Below are 7258 nucleotides of genomic sequence, written 5' to 3'. Positions count from 1 at the left end.
CAAAATCTCAAAACACCTTTTTGGTGTTTGAGAAAAGTGTTTAATTTTTAGATTTTGTAAAGAGACAAGTCAAAAAAACGCCCCGGTTGCCAAACACGTTTCTTTATTTTTTTTAAAAAAAAACAGAAACGGTAAAAACGACACGGTTGTCAAACGCTCCCTTAAGTCTTTAAATTTTAGGATTGAATACAGGTGCCTTACTCATACATTTGAATGCATCATAGCCATGTCAAAATCGAACAAATCGATCGAACCGTTCCGAACCGACTTGGAACAGTTCGGGTTGGTTTTGAATATCAGACAGTTCGGTTTAGTGCAGCAAAATTTGATAAAAACCTACCCCACCGACCATGTGCACACCCATATCTCCGACTCAACGGTCCGCGTAATTATGAGACTCACTAATATGCTGTGGGCTTGATCATGCAGTGGGCCCGCAGAGCTGGTGGCCCATCAAGCTCATAGCCTAATTTACCAAACTGTCCTCGTTAGATGGGACTTCTGGAACAAATGGGTCCCACTTCACAGCCAGCTGCCATCTGATCATCACGTGTGGTCAATGGTCAGAGGAGTACAGCTAACGACACGTGGACGGCTACGGAGTTATCGGTACTTGGTCAACTTTATCTCTTAACTTGGTAGTGGCCGAGGTTTCTGTTTAAAGAATGGAGTGGTGAGGATCCTATGAGCAGCATGCATCACGGAGCAAGGTTTAACTTCGAAAACAGATAAGAACGTTTGGTCCCAAATCTATTCTTTATTTAAAAATAAGTTTCCAAAACGCCTTATTTTAGTTATTCAAATATTTTAAATTTATCATATATGTAAAAGTAGTATTTTCAATTAATTATTAACACATATTGAATTTCCATTAAAACAACTAAATCCGAGTAAACCTTCTCTCCATCATCTCTCTCTTTTCATGAGCAAAAGGAACAATAGGAAAAAAATCTCAGGACCGGTGATAATAGCCGCCAATGATCGCTTAATGACTGTTATTGATGATGTCTCCTGCATTACCTCGATCGTGACAAGATGACTGACAATGTCAGACGATGGTGGCCCAATGATGATTTCCGGAGGGCTTCTTTAAGGGGGTGTTTGTTTCAAAAAAAAATTGGCATCTGGATGGGATTTCAAATTCTAGGATCAAAAAGTGGGTTTTTTTGGGTTTTAGAATTTCATAAAACTTGTTTGTTTCAAAACAAATTTTAGAATATCAAATCCTCAAATAATAAAAAAATATTATATTTAAGGATTTGTGAAATCCTATTTTTTGGGTGGAATGTGTGGTGGATTTCAAAAGTGTTAGACAAATTAAGGATTTTAAATTCTAAAAAGTTTGAAACAAATAAAAATATTACAAATTATAGTATTCCAAATCCCAAAATATTGTTGAAACAAATAAAGTTTTAGGAATCTCAACTCATAATAAATTACCTATGGATTTCAAATCTCATGATAAATTCATATCTTAAAATTATAGGATTTGAAACAAACACCCCTAAAATAAAGAAGTATTGACAGTTAAAATATGGGACCAACAGGGGGGACAGGTGAGATGTCTCCTTCTTATTGCATAATGAGCCGGTCATCATTAATAATGGTCAGCTCATTATGCAATAGGAGGGGGACATCTCACATGTCCCCCCTGTTGGTCCCATATTTTGGGTCCCTGTAACAAGGCTCATTGTATAATTACATTGAACTTATACGAATCATTTTTATGGAGTATGAGTTTTATCAGAATGCCTCATATCATACAGTGTTTTGAGCAAAACAAATACCATGTGGGACAGCTTGGATATTTCATGGCAGCCTGTATAGTTCTAAGTACCCTCCATGGTACATGATGCTTTATAAATCACACTTGTTTTTACCGTGATCTTTGGAAGTGCTCTTTCTGTATAGAACTACATAATTATCTTCGCCTTTTGAATGTCAAATTCAATTATATTAGTCTCTTTTGATAGTCTCTTGAATCTTTATTGTTACATAGTTTTCTTAAACTTTTAACAGATGGTAAATATAGATGAATTTTATATGAGAAAAATATAGGAACTTGCTATTAAACACAAATTTTGTGCTTGATATTGAAGTGTCTCATTCTCATCCACCATTTAACCCATGTGAATATAGTCTCTCATTTAAATGAGTGGATGATAAATTTCCTCCATATTACACACACACACGGAAAAAAATGATAAAATGAGATGGTGAGCTTGAATTCTTATCGTGAGCTAGCTTAAAAGGCTACTCGAAACAATAATCGTCATCATTCATCGTGATTTGCACTCATCATGATCTATATGTAGAAAAATTTATATTATTCTAAAAATTTTAATCATCGTTTTAGTTATGTCTAGAAGGGATGGCTGTTAAGCTGGCTGAAAAATTAACATATCAAATTAGCTTGATTCAAATTCTACAAGACTCCAAATTATGTTAAAATTTTACCACATAGATTTGATGATGTATTGAACAAAATGTACAGTGCCGATCACGAATTTGATGAGCTAATTCGTCTAGCTCACGTTAAAATTTAAGCTCACAATCTCACAATACTTAGTGTATATATATTTATATATATATATATATAATATATAATATATATATATATATATATATATATATATATATATATATAGAGAGAGAGAGAGAGAATAATGGAGGTGAGGCTGGCAGCTCACCTTCTCCGTGAGCTGTAAGTGTATGACATGTGAGCCCTACACCGATGTGACTAGTAGGGGCTCACATGTCCATACACTTCCAGCTCACGGGGAGAAGTGAGCTGCCAGCTTTACCTCCATTATTCTCTATATATATAATATAATATATATTATATATATATATATTATATATATATATATATATATATAATTATATAAAAGCGCGGGTAAGGCTCAATTGTAATACATAAAATTTCATATATATATATATATATATATATATATTATATATATATATATATATATATATATATGAGCGCGTAAAGCTCAATTGTAATCATTAAATTTCTTTATCTTTCATTGTACAAAGACACAAATTGTAGAGAGACAAGGGGACCACTAACAAAGCCACTAAATGCGCAACTTTTGGGTTGACATGTACCTCAAGCATTTCATCAGAAGCTAATTTATTAGTCAATCAATTAATTAAAACAAAGCATTGGATCAAGTTGTGATTAGTTTAGAATAATCTGTCTGCGCACGGCACCGTCATCAAAAAAGAAAAGATCCCATTTGCTAGCCACTGCGCTCCTGCTCTCTTGTCGTTTTCCCTCAGTACTATGTTCATCGCATCCCCATCTTAATAGAATCATTAGCCTCTTTAACACTTTAATCCTTCTGACTTTAATTAACCAATTTGTTAATAACTATATTTATATTAATAAAGTAAGATTAGTTCTTTAGACAGCTTGGGCTGCAAAGTCGCTGAATTTTGATTCTCTCTAACTTCTGTTTGGCAACGAAAAAATCATCCAAAATAATAATTGCTTTTGTGTGTGTGTATATATTTATTACTTCAAATCTAACGACTATTATAATCCTCTGAATCTCACTAATTCCTGTTTCGTTCAAGATAAATGATAATAATCTACTAAATCATAAAAGATTGTGATTAAAAAAAATAAGGGTGTTCTCCATTATCTATCTATAACAAAAAGAGTCAGATCCTTTTGTTGCTAAACCTAGAGGGTACTTGGGAAGTTGCCTTTTGATTTTGATGATAACAATTTCTAAAAAAATCTGTATACAATAATAATTTTTTTAGTCAAATCTAGCTTAGCTTAGTGATCTTATAAACTAGTTATTTCATGAATTAAGGAATCCTAACAGTTTTAAAATATGGTTTATTAGAAGCTGTCAGGACTTATTGAGAATGTTCATTAAATAGAGCTACTTCAACAAAGAAAAGGAGGGGAATAAAAGGCCCAAACACCTAAATCTGTGATCTAATTTATGTGGGCTCTGCTCCTGTGCTTTACCAAATCCTCAGTCCCATGTTAGTACTAGCTTAATAATGAATAATCTGATGCAAGATGCCAAGATCCACCTCAAGTGCTTACTTTAATGTTGCGATCTAAAATTCAAGAGCATCCGTAAAAGATAAATGAAGCATGTGTTGGGGAATTTTAGTCTCCCCGCATACTAGGATCTCCGCAACTTGGAAGCCAACCCACCCTCAATAAAATAGAAAATAACCGCAATCAAGAAGAAAGAACACCGAGATTTATGTGGTTCAGTCGACCAACTTCGACCTACGTCCACGGGGCAACAATACGAGAAATCGACTATGTATCAGGGAGAACTACAAGAGGAACCACTCAACTCTCGTCTCTCAATCTCTAATCAACTCTCATATTCTCTCCAAAACTCACTCCTTACAATCTTTTGAACGGACAAAGACTGCGAAACGCTCACCTAATGATGTAATCTTTTGCATGGACAAAGACTACGAAACCCTCGCCTCTCGCATAATATTCTTGAATCAGGCTACGCCCTCTGCTAACCCTAGATTACAAGAATATTGGCTCTCTCTCTCATATGTTTGGTTTTTCCTCCAACAATAGAAGAATGTATATAGGAAAACCAAAACTATATCTCTAGCCTAACTTCCTAATTAGAATAAGACTCAAACTCCTAATCATGATGAGACTCAATCTCCTAATCATGATAGATCTCCAACCCTATCTAATTCTCATGAAGTTATACAAAGAATAAAAGATACAATCCTAACAGCATGTTCATAAAACCTTAAGTTCCTCGAAAGAAAAAAGAAAAGATGTCAAACAAATCCAAAGCATGTATTCTTCTTTCATGCTAACAGAGCCCCAAGCTTTAACTTAAAACAGACCATGGGATCTCCCAAAAAAAGAAAGCGCACACACAGACACACCTCCTATATCTATTAACTCCAACATACTTGTCCTTAGAACTCATGTCATCTATCTTCCTTAGAAATTTACAGACTAGTTAAATACTAAAAGGCTCATTTAAGTACTCGTAGAATTTTAAAAAATTTCCCTCTTCATTAATCCTGAAGAGTATACTTCATCTATCCACAGAGAGAATAGTAGATTCCCGAGCAGATAGCCGGAATCTATTCATTATCCGCAGTTAAAAGCCGGACTCCTCGTCTGAAGCAGCTACAATTGGCTATAATATGACTACGGCATTATCCGTAAGGCCTCCACGGTTTACGATCAAACAAAATACAGGTCATCGCGCTTCACAACTTGAAACTAGACGAATCACAATACAGTTCCATAGACCTTATGATTTTTTTTTAATTACATTTTTCCGAAATGGGTCCTAACCGGGAAAATAAAAACTCAAGAGGCAAGTAAAATAAAACATATATACAAATAAAGAAATATGATGGCATAGTCCAGACGACGTCTTCTTGTAGATTATATAGGTTAATTTTATGCATCAAATTATATAGATTGATAAGGATAAACATTAACATGAGATTGACCAGCTAGACCACCACATTACAAGAAACAAAGCAACGTCAGGATTGACAGTGGCAACAACGAGTTGGTTTTTATTTCTTTCTACATCCTTGTCAATCAAATTATTGAAAGAGTTGTATACATTTGCTTACAGTTATGTCAAAACAAAAGTGTTCCTCTCGTTCTGGATGTTATAAGATCAGAGTTCATAGCACCGCGAGGTTCTTGCATCGTGTCTACAACGACAAAGGAACCTCATTGGGCACTGCTTCTAAAAGCTATGTTTCCTTATCCGACATCTATTTCCAGATTTAGATGAATCAATTATCGGGTTTCTCGTTTTCCCCTCTGTTTCCATATATCAAACCTCTGTCCTAATTTTGACACCATAAGAGAGACAAAAATATTTTTCAACTTGTGAGGAAAATCATCAAGTCAGTAACTATGATATAAATGATACATTTTCAATTTAAAAGTCCAAATAATACCTGAGGATCAGGAACAGGCTTTGTCTTCTCAACATAACGGTAAGGATCAGAGGCTGCTGCTAAAGCTGCTCTCTCCTGCAATATAGAACCATAAATGCCTTTAACATATCTATCCTTTTTTTTTTTTTTTTTGAATTACTAGAAAATACTAGGGTCCATTGCTTTCATTCAACCAAAATTAATGTATAGAAGACAAATTATTTCGAAGAAAGAAGTGAACATTGACGGAAGAAAAGGTTATTATAATTAAGAAGCTCAAGATTATTACAGTATCTATATAGCCCCACAACAAGAATTAAGAAGCTCAAGATTATTACAGTAGGAGAAACTTCAAAGCTTTCAAAAACATTATTATAATTAGCAACAGTTTCCTCCGTGTTAAATGGATTTAGGTCGACGTCACCAACAGTAGGAACCCATCCTTCTGATTGGCGAGCTGTTCCCACGAAGTAGGTTCAATGTGGTAGAAACAAGTTGGTCTAGTGGTTCTCGTGTGGAACACTAACCTTTGGTGTTACATTCCTTCGTAGCGTTAGATGCATTTATGATTTGCACTATGTTAGCTACAACCCCATTCCTATGATGACATTGCTCATATGATGCAATAGGTTAGGATGAGATACACTCTTAATAAGTCCAACATACGATTTGTAGGGGGAGACAATATCTAGTTGCAGTACCCCTGGAGGACTTGCCGATGTGAGAGGAACCGTGAAGGCTGTGGTTTGGGGCTCCAATCCTCCTGCTCAATAATTGATTGCGTACTGTGTGAGAATTTGTCAATATCTGGCAAAGGGGCCTAATTCAAGGCTTAGTCTATTATGTCCCTCATATTGCGACAAATATCATTAAAACAAGGTTCAAAGCCGAAAACTACCTATGTCCGAGTATTTTTTATGACTGCCTACTAGCCGGCCACAAGTTCCACAGGTCAAAGTCATGCTCCATCTCTTACAAAGGAAAGAGAATTTCGGGTGAGAAATTCAAGAATGACTATAGGACTGTTCTAATTATTATTGTAAATTTTTTTTTTCAAAGAATCATGAGTCATGTTTCATCTCCTATAAGGGAAAATGAAATTTCAATGAGAGATTCAAGAATGGATGATACAGCATAGTTTGCCAACTACTTATTATTATAATTTTTTTTTCCTTCTTTTTTAATTGATCTGCTGAAGTGGATAAGCCTTTCCTCATTATGTGTGAGCCACGTGACACACCTTCACATTTTGTTCTCTGTTCAAGAAAAGAGAGAGAAAGGGGGACCATGAGGCTAAGATAAGGAAAGTTGAGGCGGCTACTCCTTCGCTGAT

At 35.1% G+C, this 7258-nt stretch overlaps 1 long non-coding RNA gene across 1 annotated transcript in view; it reads right to left on the bottom strand.

Annotated features, from left to right (window-relative positions):
• The window catches only part of LOC109843326, a 2373-nt gene continuing 650 nt past the window's right edge, over positions 5536 to 7258 (bottom strand). Inside the window, exons 2-3 of the long non-coding RNA XR_002247631.1 lie at positions 5947 to 6021; positions 5536 to 5832 (exon numbers count right to left, since the gene is read on the bottom strand). This is a non-coding gene — a long non-coding RNA (uncharacterized LOC109843326). The remainder of the gene's footprint in view (positions 5833 to 5946; positions 6022 to 7258) is intronic.

The sequence above is a fragment of the Asparagus officinalis genome, chromosome 5 (assembly GCF_001876935.1).
Source record: "Asparagus officinalis chromosome 5, Aspof.V1, whole genome shotgun sequence".
Lineage (NCBI taxonomy): Eukaryota > Viridiplantae > Streptophyta > Magnoliopsida > Asparagales > Asparagaceae > Asparagus > Asparagus officinalis.
The sequence above is the reverse complement of the archived record's forward strand: the minus strand, read 5'-3'. Positions and strand labels throughout refer to the sequence as shown.